Below are 26,777 nucleotides of genomic sequence, written 5' to 3'. Positions count from 1 at the left end.
TTATTCTCCTTCTCTCTCTTTTCTCCGTTTTCCTCTTTTTGCCCGCTTGCCTTTTGTTTGCTCGTGTGTTGGATTGCTTGTTTGTCACGATGGCTCAACCAAGATTTGGTGATCTTCACCTTAAAAGGTTAGAGGAGATTGAAAACAACGTTATGAAGTTTATGGTTTTGCAATTTGAGCATAATAATTTCTTTAGAAGTGAGCTTAAGGAACAAAAAAGTTTTATGAATTATATGAATAAAGAGCTTGATGATATGTCTAAATAATTTGATGGAATAAGATCCCTAATTGCTCGTCTAGAAAACATGACTGCTGAAATTTCGGATATGCAAGCCACCTTAGATAATAAGATGGCCGCTAAACCGAATTCCTATGAAAATCAAGATGAAGATCTAAAAGTTATTGATGTGTCTCCTAACAAATCTTTGTTTTGCAATATGAATCTTGATGAAACTGAATATGATCTTCCTTTACCTAGAAGGCGTTCTAAAAATTTGGAGTATTTAGATCTTTATGATGAAATTGATGAAAGTGGGATTGAAAGAAATAAAAATCTAGATGTCGCTAAACCCACTATATTGGATTTCAATGAATTTAATTATGAAAGTTGCTCTTTAATTTATTGTATTTCCTTGTTGCAATCCGTGCTAAATTCTCCACATGCTTATAGTCAAAAGAAAGCCTTCACCGAACGTATTGTTGATGCCTTGATGCAATCTTATGAAGAAAAACTTGAGTTGAAAGTTTCTATCCCTAGAAAACTCTATGACGAGTGGGAACCAACTATTAAAATTAAAATTAAAGATCATGAGTTTTATGCTTTGTGTGATTTGGGTGCTAGTGTCTCCACTATCCCCAAAACTTTGTGTGATTTGCTTGATTTCCGTAATTTTGATGATTGCTCTCTAAACTTGCATCTTGCGGATTCCACTATTAAGAAACCTATGGGAAGGATTAATGATGTTCTTATTTCTGCAAATAGAAATTATGTGCCCGTAGATTTCATTGTTCTTGATATAGATTGCAATCCTTCTTGCCCTATTATTCTTGGTAGACCTTTCCTTAGAACGGTTGGTGCGATTATTGATATGAAGGAAGGGAATATTAGATTTCAATTTCCATTAAAAAAAGGGTATGGAACACTTTCCTAGAAAGAAAATAAAATTGCCATATGAAACTATCATGAGAGCCACTTATGGATTGCCTACTAATGATGGCAATACCTAGATCTATCCTTGCTTTTATGCCTAGCTAGGGGCGTTAAACGATAGCACTTGTTGGGAGGCAAGCCAATTTTATTTTTATTACTTGCTTTTTGATACTGTTTAGTAATCAATAAATTATTTAGCCTCTGTTTTGGTTGTGTTTTTTGTGTTTAATTAGTGTTTGTTCCAAGTAGAACCGTTGGGAAGACTTGGGGAAAGTCTTGTTGAACTTGCTGTAAAAAACAGAAACTTTAGCGCTCACGAGAACTGCTGGAAATTTTATTTGGAAAGTTCAATTTAGTTAATTCTTTTTGAAGGTGATTAATAGATAAATTCCTCACGTCCAGAAATTTATTTTAGAATTTTTGGGGTTCCAGATATTGCGCTAGATACAGATTACTACAGACTGTTCTGTTTTTGACAGATTCTGTTTTTTGTGTGTTGTTTGCTTATTTTGTTGAATCTATGGTTAGTAAAATAGTTTATAATCCATAGAGAAGTTGGAATACAGTAGGTTTAACACCAATATAAATAAAGAATGACTTCATTACCGTACCTTGAAGTGGTTCTTTTTTTCTTTCGCTAACGGTGCTCACGAGTTTTCTACTTTAAGTTTTGTGTTGTAAAGTTTTCAAGTTTTGGGTGAATTCTTGTGATGGATTATGGAACAAGGAGTGGCAAGAGCCTAAGATTGGGGATGCCCATGGCACCCCCAAGATAATACAAGGACACAGAAAATTCAAATCTTGGGGATGCCCCGAAAGGCATCCCCTCTTTCGTCCACTTCCATCGGTAATTTACTTGGAGCAATATTTTTATTCACCAACATGATATGTGTTTTGCTTGGAGCGTTTTGTATTATTTGTGTCTTTGGTTGTTAGTGTTCCACAATCATCCTTGATGTACACACCTTTTGAGAGAGCCATACATGATTTAGAGTTTGATAGAATACTCTATGTGCTTCACTTATATCTTTTGAGCTATGTAGTTTTGCTCTATGTGCTTCACTTATATCTTTTGAGCGCTATAATTTTGCTCTATGTGCTTCACTTAGATTTTTTAGAGGACAGTGGTGGATTTGTTTTAAAGAAACTATTGATCTCTCATGCTTCACTTAAATTATTTTGAGAGTCTTAATAGCATGGTAATTTGCTTAATAATAACATGCTTGGTATTCAAGATTTGTGAAACGTTCTTTTGAGTGTGTTGAATACTAAGAAAAGTTGGATGCTTGATAATTGTTTTGAGATATGGAGGTGGTAATATCAAAGTCATGCTAGTAGAGTAATTGTGAATTTGAGAAGTGCTTGAGTTAAAGTTTGCAAGTCCCGTAGCATGCACGTATGGTAAACGTTATGCAACAAATTTGAAACATGAGGTGTTATTTGATTGTCCTCCTTATGAGTGGCGGTCGGGGACGAGCGATGGTCTTTTCCTACCAATCTATCCCCCTAGGAGCATGCACGTAATACTTTGGTTTTTTATGGCTTGTAGATTTTTGCAATAAGTATATGAGTTCTTTATGACTAATGTTGAGTCCATGGATTACACGCACTCTCACCCTTCCATCATTGCTAGCCTCTACGGTATCGTGCATTGCCCTTTCTCACATCGAGAGTTGGTGCAAACTTCACTGGTGCATCCAAACCCCGTGATATGATACGCTCTTTCACATAAACATCCTTATATCTTCCTCAAAACAGGCACCATACCTACATATTATGGCATTTCCATAGCCATTCCGAGATATATTGCCATGCAACTTTCCACCATCCAGTTTATCATGACACATTCATCATTGTCATATTGCTTAGCATGATCATGTAGTTGACATAGTATTTGTGGCAAAGCCACCGTTCATAATTCTTTCATACTTGTCACTCTTGATTCATTGCATGTCCCGGTACACTGCCGGAGGCATCCATATAGAGTCATACTTTGTTCTAGTATCGAGTTGTAATCATTGAGTTGTAAATAAATATAAGTGTGATGATCATCATTCAATAGAGCATTGTCCAAAAAAGGCCAAAGAAGAAAAATAAGGCCCAAAAAAAAGAAAATAAATAAAAAGGGGCAATGCTACTATTCCTTTTTTCCACACTTGTGCTTCAAAGTAGCACCATGTTCTTCAAATAGAGAGTCTCTTGAGTTATCACTTTAATATACTAGTGGGAATTTTCATTATAGAACTTGGCTTGTATATTCCAACAATGGGCCTCCTCAAGTGCCCTAGGTCTTCGTGAGCAAGCAATTTGGATGCACACCCACTTAGTTTCTTTTGTTGAGCTTTCATACATTTATATCTCTAGTGCATCAGTTGCATGGCAATCCCTACTCCTTGCATTAACATAAATCGATGGGCATCTCCATAGCCCATTGATTAGCCTATTTGATGTGAGACTTTCTCCTTTTTGTCTTCTCCACATAACCCCCATCATTATATTCTATTCCACCCATAGTGCTATATCCATGGCTCACGCTCATGTATTGCGTGAAAGTTTATGAGTTTGAAATTATTAAGGTATGAAACAATTGCTTGGCTTGTCATCGGGGTTGTGCATGATGAGAGCATTCTTATATGATTTTGTAGGGATGAACTTTATTTGGCCATGTTACTTTGAGAAAACATAATTGCTTTGTTGGTTTGCTTGAAGTATTATTGTTCTCTATGTCAATATGAATTTTTGTCTTGAATCTTCCTAATCTGAATATTCATACCACAATTAAGAAGATTTGCATTGAAATTATGCCAAGTAGCACTCCGCATCAAAAATTCTCTTTTTATCATTTACCTACTCGAGGACGAGCAGGAATTAAGCTTGGGGATTACTGATATGTCTCCAACGTATCTATAATTTTTGATTGGTCCATGGTATATTATCTACCGTTTTGGACTATATTGGGCTTTATTTTCCACTTTTATATTATTTTTGGGACTAACCTATTAACCGAAGGCCCAGCCCAGAATTGCTGTTTTTTTGCCTATTTCAGTCAAAGAGGCGGTCACGAGGGTGGGGGGCGCGCCCACCCCCTTAGGGCGTGCCCCCTGCCTCGTGGGCCCCTCGGTGCTCCACCGACGTACTCCTTCCTCCTATATATACCTATGTACCCCCAAACGATCAGAACAGGAGCCAAAAACCTAATTCCACCGCCGCAACTTTCTGTATCCACGAAATCCCATCTTGGGGCCTGTTCCGGAGCTCCACCGGAGAGGGCCGTCATCATGGAGGGCTTCTACATCACCATAGCCTCTCTGATGAAGTGTGAGTAGTTTACCTCGGACCTTCGGGTCCATAGTTAGTAGCTAGATGGCTTCTTCTCTCTTTTTGGATCTCAATACAAAGTTCTCCCCCTCTCTTGTGGAGATCTATTCGATGTAATCTTCTTTTTGCAGTGTGTTTGTTGAGACCGATGAATTGTGGGTTTATGATCAAGTCTATCTATGAATAATATTTGAATCTTCTCTGAATTCTTTTATGTATGATTGGTTATCTTTGCAAGTCTCTTCGAATTATCCGTTTGGTTTGGCCAACTAGATTGGTAGTTCTTGCCATGGGAGAAGTGCTTAGCTTTGGGTTCGATCTTGCGGTGTCCTTTCCCAGTGACAGAAGGGGCAGCAAGGCACGTATTGCATCTTTGCCATCGAGGATAACAAGATAGGGTTTATTTCATATTGCATGAATTTATCTCTCTACATCATGTCATCTTGCTTAAAGAGTTACTCTGTTTTTAACTTAATACTCTAGATGCATGCTAGATAGCGGTCGATGAGTGGAGTAATAGTAGTAGATGCAGAATCGTTTCGGTCTACTTGTCACGGACGTGATGCCTATATACACGATCATGCCTAGATATTCTCATAACTATGCTCAATTCTGTCAATTGCTCAACAGTAATTTGTTCACCCACCGTAGAATACTTATGCTCTTGAGAGAAGCCACTAGTGAAACCTATGGCCCCTGGGTCTATTCTCATCATATCAATCTCCATCACTTTAATCTTGTTTTGCTTTTTACTTTGCCTTTTACTTTTTACTTTGCATCTCTATACCAAAAATACCAAAAATATTATATCTATCGGATCTCACTCTCGTAAGTGACCGTGAAGGGATTGACAACCCCTAATTGCGTTGGTTGCGAATAGCTATCGTTTTGTGCAGGTACGAGGGACTTGAGCGTGGCCTCCTACTGGATTGATACCTTGGTTCTCAAAAACTGAGGGAAATACTTACGCTACTCTGCTGCATCATCCCTTCCTCTTCGGCGAAATCCAACGCAAGCTCAAGAGGTAGCAACACGGTGCAAAGATCTTCTTTCTGCATATCGTTGACATACGACACCTCAGGGCCATCTTTAGCCGGCTTATAGAATTGGTGGATGCTGATCGGTATCTTGTCCCTAGCAAGAACCCCGCACTGAGCAACAAATGCTTTCTTTGTCCAGATGGGTTAATCGGCTTGCCATCGCGCGCGATTGCTGTGATCGCAAACCTTTCAACCGAGCGCAACTTTTTCTTCGGGCCTCGTTTCTTTACCAAAGTTATGCTCGATCTGGAGGGCTAGAAAAAAGAAGAAAGACGAGAGTTATTAATTAATATGTGTACATACCAAAAATAATTAATGCATTAATTAGCTATAGTCAGCACATGCTTAATTAACATATATACCTGGCCGGACTCCGTTCGGTCACCGGAGCCATCATCACGGTGTCCTTCTTCCACTGGCATTCGGTCACCGGAGCCGTCATCAAGGTGTCCTTCTTCCACCGGCATTCGGTCACCAGAGCCATCATAATCATCTCCTTCCTCCTCCATTGTTCGATTATCGTAGCCTGCTTCTTCACCCTGTCCTTCCAGACCATTGGTTTCGTTGAGAAACGACATGACAGCATCACTTCCGGCTGCGATTATGTCCCCCAACACCGCTTCTATTGCTTCGTCTCAGGGGTGCTCCATAGGTTCTGCAAATACTTACAACATGGCAATTATTATTCAAACATAACAGATGGATATATTAGTGGCAAACGTAGAACTAGCTAGCTAATCACAACAAGGAATCATATTAGTGGCCTCGACGCTTCTCTAGGGTTTGGGGTGGCCTCGGCAACGCTTCAAGGGTTTGGGGTGGCCTCGACGACTACACTCTTTTAACTTGGTAAATTTGGGTGGCCTCGAGAGAGTTTGTCGGGTAGGTGTGCAGCGGGAGGGGGTAGGAGGCCGACATCATTTTTTCAAGGGTTTGGGTGTCCTCGGGAGTTTTGGTCGAGCGAGAGGGCCGGGTTTGGGGTGGCCTCAGCAACGCTTCACGTTTGTCTAGCTAGTGTCAAAGGATTCAACAACACCCCTCGGCGTTCCTTGGCCCTCAACCCCTCGACGACCCTCGCCCCTCGAACCATCGACGACCCTTGACCCCTCGGTGACCCTCGACCCTCTGGCCTAGTTCCCGACCCTCGACCGCTCGGTGATCCTCGACACCCTCATTCCCGATAAAAAAGAAGAAGAAAAAAAGATGAGAAGAAGAAGGAATAGAGGAGTAGAAGAAAAAATAGATTTTCACTCCTCTATTCCTTCTTATTCTCCTCTTTTTTTCTTCTTCTTCCTCTTCTTATTTTTTCCGACGTCCCCCCTCATGTCATTTCCGATGCCCCCCCACCTCATGTAATGTCCGACGTCCCCCCTCACAAAAGACTTGCTTCGCCGCAGGTGCTCGAACGATGCGACGTGGACTCGGTGGAAACACTTTTTGAAAATGCGGTGGTGGCCGGGCCGGATGGTTTTCTTTTCCTTCTTCATTTTTTCCTTTGTTTTTTCTTATATGTTTGTTTTCATTTTCACGCTACATTTTCATACATACGAAAAAAATAAAGTTTCTATACGAAAGTGCACATTTTTTATGAACAAATTACAACATCTAAATTAACTACACATCTAAATAAATATAACTACACATCTGAAATTTTCCTAATCTTAAAACTAGACTAAACATAAACTAAAATAATCTAAAAAAACATCTAAAAACATCTAAAAATCTAATAGCACGGCGGAGGGGCCGGCGCCGGCGGGGCAGGGCAGGGGCGCAGGGGCGCGGGACCGGGGAGGGGCGCGGGAGCAGGCTAGGGCTCACAGGGGGCGGCGGGGCACGGTGGGCGGCGCGTCGGGGCCGGTAGGGGCGCGAGGGTCGACGCCGTCGTTGGGCCAGAGGGCGTCAGTGGCGGCGGCGACGACGTTGAGCAGCCTGACGGCATCGATGGCGGCGGCGAAGGCGACGTTGAGCACCCTGACGGCGTCGGTGGCGGCGGCGACGGCAAGGTGGAGCAGGGGCGTCGGGCAGCGACGACGAGGAGGAGCTGGGGCGTCGGGGGAGAAGAAGTGACGGATTTCGTCGAAACTGCTAAGTGTTTTCTTATATACCCAGTGCATTGGTACAGGTTCATGGCACCAACAGGGACCAATGCCACCTTTAGTCCTGGTTGGTGCCACCAACCGGGACCAAAGGTCTCTTTTCAGCAGCCCAAAGGGCGAGAAGGAGAGGCCTTTGGTCCCGGTTGGTGGCACCAACCGAGACTAAAGGGTGGGCATTGGTCCCGGTTGGTGCCACGAACTGAGACCAATTCCCCCCTTTAGTCTCGGTTGGTGCCACCAACGGGGACCAAAGGCCTTGCACAGCTGCGTGGTGGCGGGAGTTTAGTCCCACCTCGCTAGTTGAGAGCGTTCGACATCTATTTATAAGCTCGGTTGCCTCTTCCCTTTCGAACTCCTCTGAATTGCAGGCCTATGGGCCAAATCTAACACTTCTATGCCTATGTGCCTACTGGGCCTTCTGCGGGCCTGAATCCTGGCCCATGGATGGGTTTCTAGTCGTATTCAGGCCGTTGTGGCCCAGTAGGTGGTAAATTTTTTATTTTTTCTCAGTTTTTTTATTTTCTTTTTTGCTTTATTTATTTTGTTTTGTTTCTACTTACAACAAAAAACTTAGTGGTTTTATTTTATTTTGTTTCTAATTACTTATTTATTTTATTTTATGATAATTCTTTTTGCTATTAAAGTTTGTAACAAAAAAGTTCTTTATGAAAATTCTTTTCGCTTTTAATGATTTTGAACAGAAATTCCGTGGATGGGTTTCTAGTCATATTCAGGCGTGGTGGCCCAGTAGGTGGCAACTTTTCATTTTTTTTCTCATTTTTTTCTTTTTTGCTTTATTTATTTTGTTTTGTTTCTACTTACAACAAAATACTTATTTGTTTTATTTTATTTTGTTTCTAATTACTTATTTACTTTATTTTATGATAATTCTTTTTGCTATTAAAGTTTGTAACAAAAAAAGTTCTTTATGAAAATTATTTTTGCTTTTAATGATTCTGAATAGAAACTCCATAGTTTTTCTGTGTTCAAAATGCACCATTCAAAGCCACGTAATCAATTTTCAACCCTTTCTGACTTCATTTGTTATTTTTCATGTATTTACTGATTATTTTGAGCTATAAGACCCTAAAACTGAAAAGCATTTCAAATGAACTCTGAAAAGGTTAAAAGTTGGCACGGTATCATCATTTCATCCATATAGAATGTGCAAGAAAGTAGAGAGGGTTACGGCAAAAACTGGATGCACTTCGTGTACAAAACGGACAATCTCTTTCGAAGTATCACGGTTTCATACGGAAACTTGTCTGTTACAAAGGGATTTCATTTTTTAACTTATTTGAACCCCATAGTTTTTATATGTTCAAAATGCACAATTCAAAGCCACATCATCAATTTTCAACCCTTTCTGACTTCATTTGTTATTTTTCATGCATTTACTGATTATTTTGAGCTATAAGACCCTGAAATTGAAGGCAACATATAACTCTCATGAATAGATAAGTGACCAAATTAATAGAAGTTCATCATCACATTAAAAACAAAGTACATACATAGTTCTCATTGAACAAGATATAGCTCTCCAGAGCATCTAGTTAAACCATACATTAAAACTATGTAAAACCTTTCAATGCAACAACAAATGCGATCATAATCAAAACCAAGGTAAAAATTGATCCAACGGCATAATGATACCAAGCCTCGGTATAAATGGCATATTTTCTAATCTTTCTAATCTTCAACCGCATTACATCCATCTTAATCTTGTGATCATCGACGACATCCGCAACATGCAACTCCAATATTATCTTCTCCTCCTCAATTTTTTTATTTTTTCCTTCAAGTAATTGTTTTTTTCTTCAACTAAATTTAACCTCCTACATAAATAAAATCTATGTCACATTGGTCGACATAATTGTTGTAAATAATAAATGAACCAAATAGTTATAAAATGATAATATATACCACATCTGAATCATAGACAGGGTGAGGACCGACGGGGGAAGATACCAAAATCATCACACTATATAATAACAAGCAATAATAAAAGTTAGAAAATTAGACAAGTATCTATCTAAAGTAAGAATTATTTTTTTTCAAAAAGAAGATAAGAACAAGAGGCTCACCACGGTGGTGCCGGCGACGAGATCGGCGTGGGCGATCGACGGCATTGAAGACGGGGACGGGACGGGACGGACCGCTAAACCTATGCAAATCTCGAGGAAAATAGAGCTTGGAGGTCGAGCTTCGAGAGGAGAAAGCTTAACTAGTGTGGCTCGGGCATTTCATCGAACACCTCATGTGCATAGGAGGTGAGCTAGAGCACCCAAATGCCCTCTCCTCGCTGCCCAGAAAAAATAGAGCACTATGGAGTGCTCTACTATAGCGATGGGGTATATATAGGCAACTCATTTGTCCCGGTTCATGGATGGAACCAGGTCTAAAGCCCAGCCTTCTGTCCCGGTTCAAGCCAAGAACTGGTACCAATGGTTGTGGGCCAGGAACGAGGCCCATTGGTCACGGTTCGTGCCTAGAACCGGGACAAATGGGTCCATACGAACGGAGACCAATGCCCACGAGGCCTGGCCGGCCCCCTGGGCTCACGAACCGGGACGAATGCCTCCATTGGTCCTGGTTCGTGACTGAAACGGGACTAATGGGCTTGCCATGCCCGAACCAAAGCCCTATTTTCTACTAGTGATGGAGTGAATTGCGAAAAACCACCACATTGAAGCGTAGGTTTGCAGGAAAGACTCTTCTACGAATTTGTGCCAGAAAACACTGATTTTAGTCCTAATCTTTTGCAAAACACTGATCAACCATTTTATGCATTTTAACCTCGATTATGACATGTGGGGCCCTGGTATTTTTGCATAGTCACCCTTCGGGTAAAAGTACAAAACGCAATCAGCTCCTCGTCGCCGGCCTGCAGCAGAGGCATCGGCGCTCATGGTCCTCGTCGCCAACCATGGCCACACCGTCTAGAGGGGGGAGAGGTTGGCTCGTCGCCGTTGGCCGGTGGTGCCGCACCTGGCGGTGGTGGGACGAGCACCAGAGGACGAGGCGGTAGCTGGTTCATGCACGCGGCAGCGCTGCTGGCTTGGAGTCGCCATGCGCTTGGTACCATCGGCCATCGCGCGCTCACCGTCGAGGTCGCTGCTTGCTGCAGCTTGCGCACCGCCGTCGCTACTTGTCCCGAGTTGCGTGGCGCCGCTGGTGCTTGCTCCCGTGGGAGGTCGGGGTCAAGGGCGCCGTCGCCGCTGCTTCCTCTGCTGGGAGGGCGGGCGGGGTCAAGCATGCCGCCGCTTGTGCCCGAGCTGTGCGTCGTCGGTGCCGCTTGCTCCGTCGGGAGGCAAGGGTCGCACCCGAGCTGCTTGCCACCGCGCGGCCACCGCTTGTTGTGCTTGCACCCGAGCTGCACGTCGGGGCCGTAGCCGGGAAGGGAGGTGGCGGCGCTGGGAGGGCGGGGGCGCGCAGGGAGGGAGGTGGCGACGCTCGGAGGCAGGGGCGCGCCGGGAGGGAGGTGGCGGCGCTGGGAGGCGGGGGAGCTTTGGGAGGGAGGTGGCGGTGCTGGGAGGCGGGGGCGCGCCGGAGGGAGGTGGAGGAGCCGGGAGAGGGTAGTTTTTTAGGGGAGAATTTTTTTAGGGAGGGGAGGACATTTTGACAAAAAGACCGTTGGCCACATCAGCAAATGGCGGGCTCCAACTGTCATAATCGTCATCAAATGGGCTAAAGCCATCTACTAGTGTTTTCTGCAAAAAAATTAGGCCAAGAATTAGTGTTTTCGGGTACAAATTCATAGAAGAGTCTTTTCTGCAAATCTACGCTTCAATGTGATGGTTTTTTACAATTCAGTCGGTGACATGCCATGCCATTGAAGACCTTGTGCGGTTGTCTCTAGAAGAATAGACAAAGAGAATAGACAAAGAACATCGTTACACGTTGACAATCTGAAACGCTGCAAGTCTAGTCCTACTGCATGTATCCAAAAATAAGAGGTGGCCAAATGAACTTCAAGTCGGCTAGCTTCTCCGAAGTAGAGAGGCACACATTCCTTCTTCCTGTTTATATAGGAAGAGCAATCAAACTGTACCCTATTGAATGTGGGCCCAAAACCTCACAACCTTACATGGTTCAACGCCATTGTACACGCCATATAAAGGCCACACCAATTTGATTCTCAGGTGTATTCATGTCTACACTGATTATATTGTTTGGTAGTACTATAAATTTTCGATAGTGTTGATAAAGAGGTTCTGCACGGTTACATATTTATGTTTAAGGAGGGCAAACATGCATGGAACTTGCTCATAGTATCCGCCATGATTTCAAATGATCAGGGCAAACACACCATGAATGCATGGATGCAGAAGGCTTTGGCTGTAAGCATTGTGACTGACTACTCAAAATCTCTGCATGATTAGCTGACCTACTCAAACACTCACTGTCTTCACCGGCCTACCACATTAGATCAATAATACTAGTATAAAAAATAGGCTATATTTCGGGCTGTTGATCAAGAGTGAGTCAACCACACTACGATAACTGGTTTATGGGGAATTCGTCTCATGCATGCATATCTTCATACGAGATATAATACTATGTGCCAAAATGATGGATCAGTTTTCTTGGAAGCAACATCACATCATAGGATGTTGGTTCGGGTTGGTCTCTGCTTCGTAGTAAGTACCCAAAAAAGAACAAACAATATACCCATTTTACACTCACGCCTGCATGCTCGTCAAATGAGGTCTAACCTTGCCTGCCTGCCGCTACTTGCCCTCGGAAGCCGGCGATGGAGTTGAAAACCAACCCAAAAAGAGTACGTGAAGGGTAAACCAACCCAAGCTGCTAGCTAGCTGTACGCTTGGCATGTGCAGCCGCGGGCTGTGAAGTTCTTTCTTGTGTTTTTTTTCTTCAAAAACTTCCGTTTTATTTATCTTCAATCATGACAATACAACGAACAATAAAAACTAATAAATATTACATCCGGATTCGTAGACCTCCTAGCGACGACTACAAGCACTGAAGCGGGCCCAAGGCATGCAACCGTCATCGCTCCTCCCTCGCTAGAGCCGGACAAAACTTGTTATAGTAAAAGTCAGAAAGTTATCGTGCTAAGACCCCATAGGACCATCACATCAGAACAACAACCGTCGCCATTGATGGGTAGCGTAGGTCAAAAGCATCCAACCTGTAGACACGCGAACGTAGAGTAACTACGACCAGATTCAAGCAAATCAACTAAGGACCGATTCGCCGGAGACACATCTTCACACGCCCACCGATACTAGATGCACCACCAGGACGTGGGCTAGACGAGGAGAACCTTATTTCATCTTTAGAGAGCCACCGCCGTCTCATCTTCCTGAGAAGTACAAAAACCCTAACAAAACTCGAAGGAACATCTAAAAATGCAGCCCTCCTGCCGGTAAGGGCTGGGATCCACCATGTCACCATGACCCTATGGCCACCGAAGATGAGGTGGACCGGCGGTGGTGCCGACGGGGAGCAGAGAAACCCTAGGGTTTTTTTGGCGGGAGGGGGCGGCTATGTGAGGCTTCTGTGTTGAGATGGTTTCGCTATTTACCATAAGTCGCTTGGAGTGTTCTTGTGCGTGTAACCCCTTAGGGAAAAAGCGAGTATAACTTTGAATAGGGCACAATGCTTACTTCACTTGAGATCGTGCAGTCCAAACAACACCATACCAAACAACATACCTAAGATAGGCCTAAAGCATGAAAGACAAGCGCGAACGTCCATGACCTGAAAATAAACACTACCAACCAAAAAAAAAGGTACATGAAGGGTAAAGCACATGGGACCTTAACAACAACTTCTAGTAGAAGATGACCAACAATGATAGGGCGCGAGCACCACTGGTTAACCATCGGCTGCCAGCACATGCTCAACCAAATTAAGGAGGACAAGGTCCAGGAGGAGGGGACCCTCGCAACCTGGAGGCAAACAACAAGGATTCAAAGGAGCGTTGCGCTCATGCAGTATAACTCCGAAGAGCATCCCCACCACCTCAAGGAGTTCAAGGCGACAACAGAGGTAGCGCCTAACCCGGAGGTGGTTAAATGACATACCGTTGAAGACCTTGGACGGTTGTCTCTAGACAACCAGACAAAGAATGTCGTGACACTTCAAGAATCTGAAACGTTGCATTCTCGGATGCCTCTCGGGCCTAATCCTAGTCCTACTGTCTATATCCAAAAATAAGGGGTGGCCAAATGAACTTCAAGTCGGCCAGCTTCTTCGAATTAGAGAGGCACGCATTCCTTCTCCCCGTTTTATATAGAAAGAGCAATGGGACTGTACCCTACTTGATGCGGGCACTAGTAGAAAAAGAGGCTTTCGTTCGGGCCTGGCCAGCCCATTAGTCCCGGTTCTTCCACGAACCGGGACCAATAGATGCATTCGTCCCGGTTCATGAGCCCAGGGGGCCGGCCGGGGCCTCGTGGGTATTGGTCCCGATTCGTATGGACCCATTTGTTCCGGTTCCAAACACGAACCAGGACCAATGGGCCTCGCTCCTGACCCACAAACATTGGTCCCGATTCTTGGCTCGAACGGGGACAGACGGCTGGGTTTTAGTCCCGGTTTCAGCTATGAACCGGGGAAAATGAGTTGCTTATATATACCCCGTCGCTGCAGCAGAGCACTCCACAGTGCTCTGTTTTTTCTGGCCGGCGAGGAGAGGGCATTTGGGTGCTCTAGCTCACCTTCTATGCACACGAGGTGTTCGATGAAATGCCCAAGCCACGCTAGTTAAGCTTTCTCCTCTCGAAGCTCGACCTCCAAACTCCATTTTCCCCGAGATTTGTCTAGGTTTAGCGGTCCGTCACGTCCCGTCCCCGTCTTCACCGCCGTCGATTGCCCGCGCCGATCTCGTCGCCTGCACCACTGTGGTGAGCCTCTTATCTTATTCTGAAAGAAAAAAAATTCTTACTTTAGATAGATACTTGTCTAATTTTCTTACTTTTATTATTGCTTGTGCTTATATAGTGCGATGGTTTTGGTATCCGCCCCCGTCGGCCCTCGTCCTGGCTATGATTTAGATGTGGTATATATTATCTTTTATAACTATTTGGTTCATTTATTATTTATGACAATTATACCCATCAAGTTCACATAGATTTTATTTATGTAGGAGGTAGTTGAACCGGAAATTCCAACCGACCCTATTGTCGAGAGGTTAAATTTAGTTGAAGAAGAAAACAATTATTTGAAGGAAAAAATAAAAAAATTGAGGAGGAGAAGATGATATTGGAGTTGCATGTTGCGGATGTCGTCGATAATCACAAGATCAAGATGGATGCAATGCGGTTGAAGATCAGAAAGATTATAAAATATGTCATTCATACCGAGGCTTCGTATCATTATGCCGTGGATCAATTTTTATCTTGGTTGTGATTATGATCGCATTTATTGTTGCATTGAAATGTTTCACATAGTTTCAATGTATGGTTTAACTAGATGCTCTGGAGAGCTATATGTTGTTCAATAAGAACTATGTATGTACTTTTTTTTAATGTGATGATGAACTTCTATTAATTTGGTCACTTATCTATCCATGAGAGCTATATGTACTAAATTGATGATGTAGCTTTGAATGGTGCGTTTTATACACGAAGTGCATCCAGTTTTTGCCGTAAGCCTCTCTACTTTCTTGCACATGCTATGTGGGTGAAATGATGATACCATACCAACTTTGAACCTTTTCAGAGTTCATTTGTAGTGCTTTTCAATTTCAGGGTCTTATATCTCAAAATAATCAGTAAATGCATGAAAAATAACAAATGAAGTCGGAAAGGGTTGAAAATTGATGATGTGGCTTTGAATGGTGCATTTTGAATACAGAAAAAGTATGGAGTTCAAATAAGTTCAAAAAAATGAAATCCCTTTGTAATAGACGAGTTTCCGTATAAAACTCTGATACTTCGAAAGAGATTGTGCATTTTGTACACGAAGTGCATCCAATTTTTGCTGTAAGACTCTCTACTTTCTTGCACATGCTATGTGGGCGAAATGATGATATCATGCCAACTTTCAACCTTTGCAGAGTTCATTTGTAGTGCTTTTCAATTTCAGGGCCTTATAACTCAAAATAATCAGTAAATGCATGAAAAATAACGAATTTCAGGGTCTTTCAGTAAAAAGAATTATCATAAAATAAAATAAATAAGTAATTTGAAACAAAATAATATAAACTTTAATAAAATATATAACTAGAAACAAAATAAAATAAAATAAAATAAAATTTAATAACATAACTAAAATTTATGAAACTAAAAATATCAAAGTATTTTCTGTTAATTATAAGCAACCTCTAAAATTTATGAAACTAAAATTATATAAAATTGATGCAACTAAAATTATCAAAGTATTTTCTATTCAAAATCATTAAAAGCAAAAAGAATTTTCATAAAGAACTTTTTTATTAGAAACTTTAATAGCAAAAATAATTATCATAAATAAAATAAATAAGTAATTAGAAACAAAATAAAATAAAATAAATAAGTATTTTGTTGTAAGTAGAAACAAAACAAAAAAATAAAGCAAAAAATAAAAAATAAAAAATTTGCCACCTACTGGGCCACCACAGCGTGAATACGACTAGAAACCCATCAATGGGTCAGGATTCAGGCCCGCAGAAGGCCCAGTAGGCCCATCAGACACAGCAGTCACAATTAGGCCCGTAAGCCTGCAATGGAGAGGAGCTCGAGAGGGGTGCGGCAGTGGGGCTTATAAATCACTGCGCACCCCTCTCGACTAGCGAGGTGGGACTAAACTCCCACCACCACCCGGCCGTGCAAGGCCTTTGGTCCCGATTCGTGGCACAAACTGGGACTAAAGGGGTGCATTGGTTCCGTTTCGTGGCACCAACCGAAACCAATGCACCCCCTTTAGTCCCGGTTGGTGCCACCAACCAGGACGAAAGGCCACCGCTTCCCGCCCTTTGGGCTGCTGAAAAGATGTCTTTGGTTCCGGTTGGTGGCACCAACCGGGACTAAAGGGTGCATTGATCCCGGTTTGTGCTATGAACCGGAACCAATGCTCTGAGTATATAAGCAGGACTTGTGAAAATTTTCACTTCTCATCTCGCAGTTCCGCCCCGACGACGCCAACGACATCGACGCCGCCAGGCTGCCGCGCGCTCCCGTCCGCCGTCGCCGTCGCCCTTGCCCCGGCCACGCCGCACCCTGCCCCGACGTCAACGCGCCCTGCCCCGACCTCGCCATCGCCGAGCCTTGCCTTGACTTCGCCGCGCCTCGCCGTCGCGCACGCCGTGCCCTGCCCCGACCTCGCCGCCGCTCGCGTGCACTGTGAGCGCCTCACCGCACCGTTCCCCCTCCTCTCCCCCTTGTCCCCCGCACCCAACGCCGCCGCGCGCCCGCCCCAACGCTGCCGCCCGCCACGACGCCGACGACGAAGCAGGCCCCCTGTTCACATATATATTTATTTTTTGTTCATATTGTAGTAGTAGATGATGATGATGATGTATGTATGTATGTATGTTCATATATATGCAAAAGTTAGGATTTTTTCTGTTCATAGATTTTTTGGGGTGATATTATTGTAGAATATGCAAATATTTGTATGTTCATATGCAAAGAATATGTCATTTTTTAATAAAAAATTTATGATTTTTTCTGTTGTAATTTTGTTCATAGAATTTTTAGTTTATATATATGTTCGTATGCAAAAGTTAGGATTATTTTAGTTTATATATGTTTAGTTTAGGAAGAAGGAAAAGAAAAAAGAGAAGAAGAGGAGAAATAAATAAGAAGAGGAAAAAAGGAGAAAAAAAGAGGAGAAGAAGAAAGGAATAGAGGAGAAGAAGAATTCTTCTTATTTTTCCTCTTCTTCATTTTCTTATTTTTTCCATGTATGTATAATTTATGTCCCGATAATTTCAACACGAGGGGGGGTCGATATACCCCCTCCACGATAACATTATTTTCCCATTTATCTATGTCGTCATTGTCGATATAACCCCCTCCCGGATAACTTCGACATTAGGGGCGGTTGATATATATACCCCCTCTCGACCATGATAACTTATACCACGGGAGCACCCCCCCCCCTGCGGGCCCTCTCGCTCGACCAAAACTCTCGAGGACACCCAAACCCTAGAAAAAACGATGTCGGCCTCCTACCCCCTCCCGTCGCGCCCTTACCCGATCGACAAACTCTGTTGAGGCCACCCAAACTTACCAAGTTAAAAGAGCGTTATCGTCGAGGCCACCCCAAACCCTAGAGAGGCGTCGAGGCCAGGCCACTAATATGATTCCTTATTGTGCTTAGCTAGCTAGTTCAACGTTTGCCACTAATATATCCATCTGTCATGTTTGAATAATACTTGCCATGTTGTAAATATTTGCAGAAACTATGGATCTGCACCCCCGAGACGAAGCACAAGAAGCGGTGTTGGGGGAGATAGTCGCACACGGAAGTGATGCCGTCTTGTCGTTTCTCAACGACACATGCACCGAAGGTCTGGAAAGACAGGATGAAGAAGCAGGCTAGATGACGATGATCAAACAATGGAGGAGGAAGGACACCGTGATGACAGCTCCGGTGACCGAATGGAGGGGGAAGGACACCGTGATGACGGCTCAGGTGACCGAATGAAGGGGGAAGGACAACCTGATGACGGCTCCGGTGACCGAACAGAGTCCGGCCAGGTATATATATTAATTAATTAAGCATGTGCTGACTATAGCTAATTGATGCATTAATTGTTTTTGGTATGTACACATATTAACTCTCTTCTTTTTCTTCTTTTATATCCCTCCGGATCGAGCAACACTTCGATAACGAGACACGGCCCGAAGAGAAAGTTGCGCTCGGATGAAAGGTACACGATCATCAAAATTGATTGCACTGGCCAACCGATTGAACCCCTCCTGACCAAGCAAAAATTTAATGCTCGGTGCGGGGTTCTAGTTAGGGACATGGTCCCGATCAGCATCGAGTAATGGTTGAAGCCTAAGGACAAAGACTCTCAGGTGTCTTATGTTAGCGATAGGCAGAAAGCTGATCTTTGGACCGTGCTACAGGAAAATTTCACCTTCCCGTCAGAGGAGGATCTGGAGAATCCAGTGAAAAAGCCAATGATCAAGGCTTATGCTCTTAAGAAGATGACTGAGCTATTCAGGAGGTGGAAGAATGAGCTGAAATAATCGTTTGTCGACCAAGACAAGACTCCCGAATTCATCGGCCGATTTTAGAAGATCAAAGATCAGTGGCCCGCATTTGTCACCAAAAAGAAATCTGAGAGAGCAGGGAAGATGTCAGCGACAAATAAGAAAAATGCTGCAAAGAAGAAGCATCACCATCGCACGAGGTCAGGTGGGTACCTGAAAGCCCGGCCATTGTGGGACAAGGCTGAAAATGACCTCATTGCTAAAGGGATCGAACCAGAGACGCGACGCTGGCCAGACCGTTGTAGGACTTGGTTCTTCAGGGTTGGGGGAAAATTGGACCCTATAATAAGAAAATGCGTTTGGACCAACGAGCAGCTGAACACACCCATTGAGAAGCTTCAGGAGTATATCGAAAAGGCGCAGCAAGGGACGTTCGTTCCGGATAGAGATAACGACGAGCTCACAAAGGCCCTCGGGAATCCTGAGCACCCCGGACGGACACGAGGCACGCCAGGATCCCTTTCGTGGAAGGCTGGATTTCCCGACGCAGGCGGTTACAAACGCCGGGAGAGGAAGAATAAAAATGAGTTGACCCAACTACAGGCGCTGCACGCAAGGGTACAAGCGCTAGTGGAACGAGACGAGGCCCGTGATACGTCTCCAACGTATCTATAATTTTTGATTGCTCCATGCTATATTATCTACTGTTTTAGACATTATTGGGCTTTATTATCCACTTTTATATTATTTTTGGGACTAACCTATTAACCGGAGGCCCAGCTCAGAATTGCTGTTTTTTGCCTGTTTTAGGGTTTCGAAGAAAAGGAATATCAAACAGAGTCCAAATGGAATGAAACCTTCGGGAACGTGATTTTTAGGAAGATTATGATCTAGGAGACTTGGACCCTACGTCAAGAAACAAAACAGGAGGGCGCGAGGTAGGGGACGCGCCCACCCCTACCAGGCGCGCCCTCCACCCTCGTGGGCCCCCTGTTGCTCCAGCGACGTACTCCTTCCTCCTATATATACCTATGTACCCCCAAACGATCAGATACAGAGTCAAAACCCTAATTCCACCGCCGTAACTTACTGTATCCATGAGATCCCATCTTAGGGCCTGTTCCGAAGCTCCGCCGGAGGGGGCATCGATCACGGAGGGCTTCTACATCAACACCATAGCCTCTCCGATGAAGTATGAGTAGTTTACCACAAACCTATGGGTCCATAGTTAGTAGCTAGATGGCTTCTTCTCTCTTTTTGGATCTCAACACAATGTGCTCCCCCTCTCTTGTGGAGATCTATTCGATGTAATCTTCTTTTTGCGGTGTGTTTGTTGAGACCGATGAATTGTGGGTTTATGATCAAGTCTATCTATGAATAATATTTGAATCTTCTCTGAATTCTTTTATGTATGATTGGTTATCTTTGCAAGTCTCTTTGAATTATCAGTTTGGTTTGGCCTACTAGATTGATCTTTCTTGCAATGGGAGAAGTGCTTAGCTTTGGGTTCAATCTTGCGGTGTCCTTTCCCAGTGACAGTAAGGGAAGCAAGGCACGCATTGTATTGTTGCCATCGAGGATAACAAGATGGGGTTTTCTTCATATTGCATGAGTCTATCCCTCTACATCATGTCATCTTGCTTAAGGCGTTACTCTGTTTTTAACTTAATACTCTAGATGCATGCTGGATAGCGGTCGATGAGTGGAGTAATAGTAGTAGATGCAGGCAGGAGTCGGTCTACTTGTCTTGGATGTGATGCCTATATACATGATCATACCTAGATATTCTCACAACTATGCTCAATTCTGTCAATTGCTCAACAGTAATTTGTTCACCCACCGTAGAATACTTATACTCTCGAGAGAAGCCACTAGTGAAACCTATGGCCCCCGGGTCTATCTTTATCATATTGATCTCCTACTACTTAGTTATTTCCTTTGTTATTTACTTTGCCTTTATTTTACTTTGCATCTTTATCATAAAAATACCAAAAATATTATCTTATCATATCTATCAGATCTCACTCTCGTAAGTGGCCCTATAGGGATTGACAACCCCTATTTGTGTTGGTTGCGAGGATTTATTTGTTTTGTGCAGGTGCGAGGGACTCGCGCGTAGCCTCCTACTGGATTGATACCTTGGTTCTCAAAAACTGAGGGAAATACTTACGCTACTTTGCTGCATCATCCCTTCCTCTTCGGGGAAAACCAACGCAGTGCTCAAGAGGTAGCAAGAAGGATTTCTGGCGCCGTTGCCGGGGAGGTCTACGCAAAAGTCAACATACCAAGTACCCATCACATACCCTTATCTCCCGCATTACATTATTTGCCATTTGCCTCTCGTTTTCCTCTCCCCCCACTTCACCCTTGTCGTTTTATTCGCCCTCTCTCTCTCTCTATCCTCCCTCTCTATTTGCCTCTTTTTGCCCGCTTGCTTTTTGTTTGCTTGTGTGTTAGTTTGTTTGCTTGTCATTATGGCTAGTCCCTTATCTTCTCCGTTGTCTTCCGAGAATGAAATTCTAAATTTTAAGCAAAGGGAGGGTGAAAATCTAAAAGATGCTTGGTATAGAATTTGCAATGCTCAAAATAAATCTACTAGGAAGGAATCTACTACCATTCTCCTTCGCAATTTTTATGTAGGCATTACTCCTTGGCACCGTTATGTTCTTGATACTGTTACCGGAGGGAACTTTTTGGGTAGCCATACTTTTGATTCTTATAATGCTATGTTAGATTTATTTGGCTCACCCCCTCTCTTGGTTAATGGAACTATATTAACTTTGGAGCATGTAATGCAAAGGCTTGAAATTATTGAAAGTAAGGTTGCTACCATAGAATTGATTGAAAATTTGGATAAAAAGATCCACAGCCGAGTCTCTCAATATGGATCTAAAGTAGGAGTTACTTTGAAAGATATTAAAGAAAAGGAACCCATAGTTAATGAGAAAATAAATCACAATTCCGTTAGGATCGATAAACTTAAGAATATTATTACCAACTTGGGAACCACTTTTTCTTCCGTAAAGAATACTCCAAGTCCTTCCACTAAATTTGCCAAGCTTATGTACGTTCCTAAAAATAAGGGTGGATCATCTAGTAAGGAAAATGCGGATCTCAAATCTATAAGTGTTCATCCCAATCTTTTTTCTATCACTAAGGAACCATTTGTTACAAATGAATTTTTCGATCTTGTGCTTAAAATTTTGATAACTAATAAAAAGAAAGAAATTCCTAAAGATGGTAGTTGCCTCATCAAAGAATTGCCTACCAAATATGGCAATACCTAGATCTATTCTTGCTTGTTATGCCTAGCTAGGGGCGTTAAACGATAGCGCTTGTTGGGAGGCAACCCAATTTTATTTTTATTCCTTGCTTTTTGCTCATGTTTAGTAATAAATAATTTATCTAGCCTCTGTTTTGGTTGTGATTTTTTCGTGTTTAATTAGTGTTTGTGCCAAGTAGAACCGTTGGGAAGACTTGGGGAAAGTCTTGTTGAACTTGCTGTAAAAAACAGAAACTTTAGCGCTCACGAGAACTGCTGTCATTTTTATTTGGAAAGTTCTATTTAGTTAATTCTTTTTGAAGATGATTAATAGATAAATTCCTCACGTCCAGCAATTTTTTTAGAATTTTTGGGGTCCCAGATCTTGACCTGGCTACAGATTACTACAGACTGTTCGGTTTTTGACAGATTCTGTTTTTCGTGTGTTGTTTGATTATTTTGATGAATCTATGGCTACTAAAATAGTTTATAAACCATAGAGAAGTTGGAATACAGTAGGTATAACACCAATATAAATAAATAATGAGTTCATTACAGTACCTTGAAGTGATCTTTTATTTTCTTTCGCTAACGGAGCTCACGAGATTTTCTACTTTAAGTTTTGTGTTGTGAAGTTTTCAAGTTTTGGGTAAAGATTTGATGGATTATGGAATAAGGAGTGTCAAGAGCCTAAGCTTGGGGATGCCCATGGTACCCACAAGATAATCTAAGGACACCTAAAAGCCAAAGCTTGGGGATGCCTAGGAAGGCATCCCCTCTTTCGTCTACTTCTATCGGTAACTTTACTTCGAGCAATATTTTTATTTACCACATGATATGTGTTTTGCTTGGAGCGTCTTGTATGATTTGAGTCTTTGCTTGTTAGTTTACCACAATCATCCTTGCTGTACACAACTTTTGAGAGAGCCATACATGATTTGGAATTTGTTAGAATACTCTATGCGCTTCGCTTATATCTTTTGAGTTATATAATTTTGCTCTAGTACTTCACTTATATCCTTTTAGAGCACGGTGGTGGATTTGTCTTATAGAAACTATTGATCTCTCATGCTTCACTTTGATTATTTTGAGAGTCTTAATATCATGGTAATTTGCTTAAAATCTTAATATGCTTGGTATACAAGATTAATAATAAAACTTTCTTATGAGTGTGTTGAATACTATGATAAGTTTGATACTTGATAATTGTTTGAGATATAGATATGGTGATATTAAAGTCATGCTAGTTGAGTAGTTGTGAATTTGAGAAATACTTGTGTTGAAGTTTGTGATTCCCGTAGCATGCACGTATGGTGAACCGTTATGTGATGAAGTCGGAGCATGATTTCTTTATTGATTGTCTTCCTGATGAGTGGCGGTCGGGGACGAGCGATGGTCTTTTCCTACCAATATATCCCCCTAGGAGCATGCGCGTAATACTTTGCTTAGATAACTTGTAGATTTTTGCAATAAGTATATGAGTTCTTTATGACTAATGTTGAGTCCACGGATTATACGCACTCTCGCCCTTCCACCTTTGCTAGCCTCTTTAATACCGCGCACCTTTCGCCGGTATCATACACCCACCGTATACCTTCCTCAAAACAGCCACCATACCTACCTATTATGGCATTTACATAGCCATTCCGACATATATTGCCATGCAACTTTCCACCGTTCTATTTATTATGACACACTCCATCATTGTCATATTACTTAGCATGATCACGTAGTTGACATCGTATTTGTGGCAAAGCCACCATTCATAATTCTTTCATACATGTCACTCATGAGTCATTGTATATCCCGGTACACCGCCGGAGGCATTCACATAGAGTCATATTTTGTTCTAAGTATCGAGTTGTAATTGTTGAGTTGTAATAAAATAAAAGTGTGATGATCATCATTATTAGAGCATTGTCCCAGTGAGGAAAGGATCATGGAGACTATGATTCCCCCACAAGTCGGGATGAGACTCTGGACGAAAAATAAATAAAAGAGGCCAAAGAAGCCCAAATAAAAAGAAAGAAAAGAGGCCATAAAAAAGAGAAAAGGCCCAAATAAAAAAATGAGAGAAAAAAGAGCGAAGGGACAATGTTACTATCCTTTTACCACACTTGTGCTTCAAAGTAGCACCATGATCTTCATAGTAGAGAGTCTCTCATGTTATCACTTTCATATACTAGTGGGAATCTTTCATTATAGAACTTGGCTTGTATATTCCAATGATGGGCTTCCTCAAATTGCCCTAGGTCTTCATAAGCAAGCAAGTTGGATGCACACCCACTTAGTTTCTTTTTGAGCTTTCGTATAGTTATAGCTCCAGTGCATCCGTTGCATGGAAATACCTACTCACTCACATTGATATCTATTGATGGGCATCTCCATAGCCCGTTGATACGCCTAGTTGATGTGAGACTATCTTCCCCTTTTTGTCTTCTCCACAACCACCATTCTATTCCACCTATAGTGCTATATCCATGGCTCACGCTCATGTATTGCGTGAAAATCGAAAAAGTTTTGAGAATGTCAAAAGTATGAAACAATTGCTTGGCTTGTCATCGGGGTTGTGCATGATTTAAATATTTTGTGTGCTGAAGATAGAGCATAGCCAGACTATATGATTTTGTAGGGATAACTTTCTTTAGCCATGTTATTTTGAGAAGACATAATTGCTTTGTTAGTATGCTTGAAGTATTATTATTTTTATGTCAATATGAACTTTTGTCTTGAATCTTTTGGATCTGAATATTCATACCACAATTAAGAAGAATTACATTAAAAATTATACCAAGTAGCTCTCCGCATCAGAAATTCTATTTTTATCATTTACCTACTGGAGGACGAGCAGGAATTAAGCTTGGGGATGCTTGATACGTCTCCAACGTATCTATAATTTTTGATTGCTCCATGCTATATTATCTATTGTTTTAGACATTATTGGGCTTTATTATCCACTTTTATATTATTTTTGGGACTAACCTATTAACCAGAGGCCCAGCCCAGAATTGCTGCTTTTTGCCTGTTTTAGGAATATCAAACGGAGTCCAAACGGAATCAAACCTTCGGGAACGTGATTTTTAGGAAGATTATGATCCGGGAGACTTGGACCCTATGTCAAGAAAGAAAACAAGAGGGCACGAGGTAGGGGGCGCGCCCACCCCCACCAGGTGCGCCCTCCACCCTCGTGGGCCCCCTATTGCTCCACCGGAGGGGGCATCGATCACGGAGGGCTTCTACATCAACACCATAGCCTCTCCGATGAAGTGTGAGTAGTTTACCTCAGACCTACGGGTCCATAGTTAGTAGCTAGATGGCTTCTTCTCTCTTTTTGGATCTCAATACAATGTTCTCCCCCTCTCTTGGGAGATCTATTCGATGTAATCTTCTTTTTGCGGTGTTTTTGTTGAGACCAATAAATTGTGGGTTTATGATCAAGTCTATCTATGAATAATATTTGAATCTTCTCTGAATTCTTTTATGTATGATTGGTTATCTTTGCAAGTCTCTTTGAATTATCAGTTTGGTTTGGCCTACTAGATTGATCTTTCTTACAATGGGAGAAGTGCTTAGCTTTAGGTTCAATCTTGCGGTGTCCTTTCCCGGTGACAGTAAGGGCAGCAAGGCACATATTGTGTTGTTGCCATCGAGGATAACAAGATGGGGTTTTCTTCAAATTTCATAAGTCTATCCCTCTACATCATGTCATCTTGCTTAAGGCATTACTCTGTTTTTAACTTAATACTCTAGATGCATGCTGGATAGCGGTCGATGAGTGGAGTAATAGTAGTAGATGCAGGCAGGAGTCGGTCTACTTGTCTCGGACATGATGCCTATATACATGATCATACCTAGATATTCTCATAACTATGCTCAATTCTATCAATTGCTCAACAGTAATTTGTTCACCCATCGTAGAATACTTATGCTCTCGAGAGAAGCCACTAGTGAAACCTATGGCCCCCGGGTCTATCTTTATCATATTGATCTCCTACTACTTTGTTATTTTCTTTGTCATTTACTTTGCCTTTATTTTACTTTGCATCTTTATCATAAAAATACCAAAAATATTATCTTATCATATCTATCAGAGATCACTCTTGTAAGTGGCCCTATAGGGATTGACAACCCCTATTTGCGTTGGTTGCGAGGATTTATTTGTTTTGTGCGGGTGCGAGGGACTCGCGCGTAGCCTCCTACTGGATTGATACCTTGGTTCTCAAAAACTGAGGGAAATACTTATGCTACTTGGCAGCATCATCCCTTCCTCTTCGGGGAAAACTAACGCAGTGCTCAATAGGTAGCAGCCCGCAGCGCGCGACCTGCCAAAGCTGCTACACCCGAAGCTACCCCGCCATCTCAGTGGAGAAGCAGCGTGGCTTTCACGGAGCTGCTTCAGGAGCCTGTCTTCACGGCTCCTGCTAGCTACCCCGTGGATGCTATCACGGAGTCACAGAATTGCCACCTTATGACGCAGTGGATGGAATTCAAAGTCAAGGCGGCTGTTGGCTCTGTTGCACCTCCTGAACCTGGCGCAACTTTTCACTGCCGGCCGATTCCAGAAGGATATGCTAGGGTGATGGTGGATGAAATCACAGAAGGATTTGAGGACCTCTAGCTTGACCACCCTACGGGTGACGGGGAGACTCGGCTGGGTTCTTGTCTGAAGACTCCATGCCTATGGCGAAAGGAGCTCATCAACCTTCTGAACTGGACGCCTCCGCCTCCTCCTCCTTCTCCGGCGAGTTAGGGCACTCCGCCTCCTCCACTGCCTCCTCCTCCGGCGAGTGATCGGGG

The sequence above is a fragment of the Triticum aestivum genome, chromosome 7A, assembly GCF_018294505.1.
Source record: "Triticum aestivum cultivar Chinese Spring chromosome 7A, IWGSC CS RefSeq v2.1, whole genome shotgun sequence".
Classification (NCBI taxonomy): Eukaryota; Viridiplantae; Streptophyta; class Magnoliopsida; order Poales; family Poaceae; genus Triticum; species Triticum aestivum.
Note: the sequence above shows the minus strand (reverse complement) of the source record.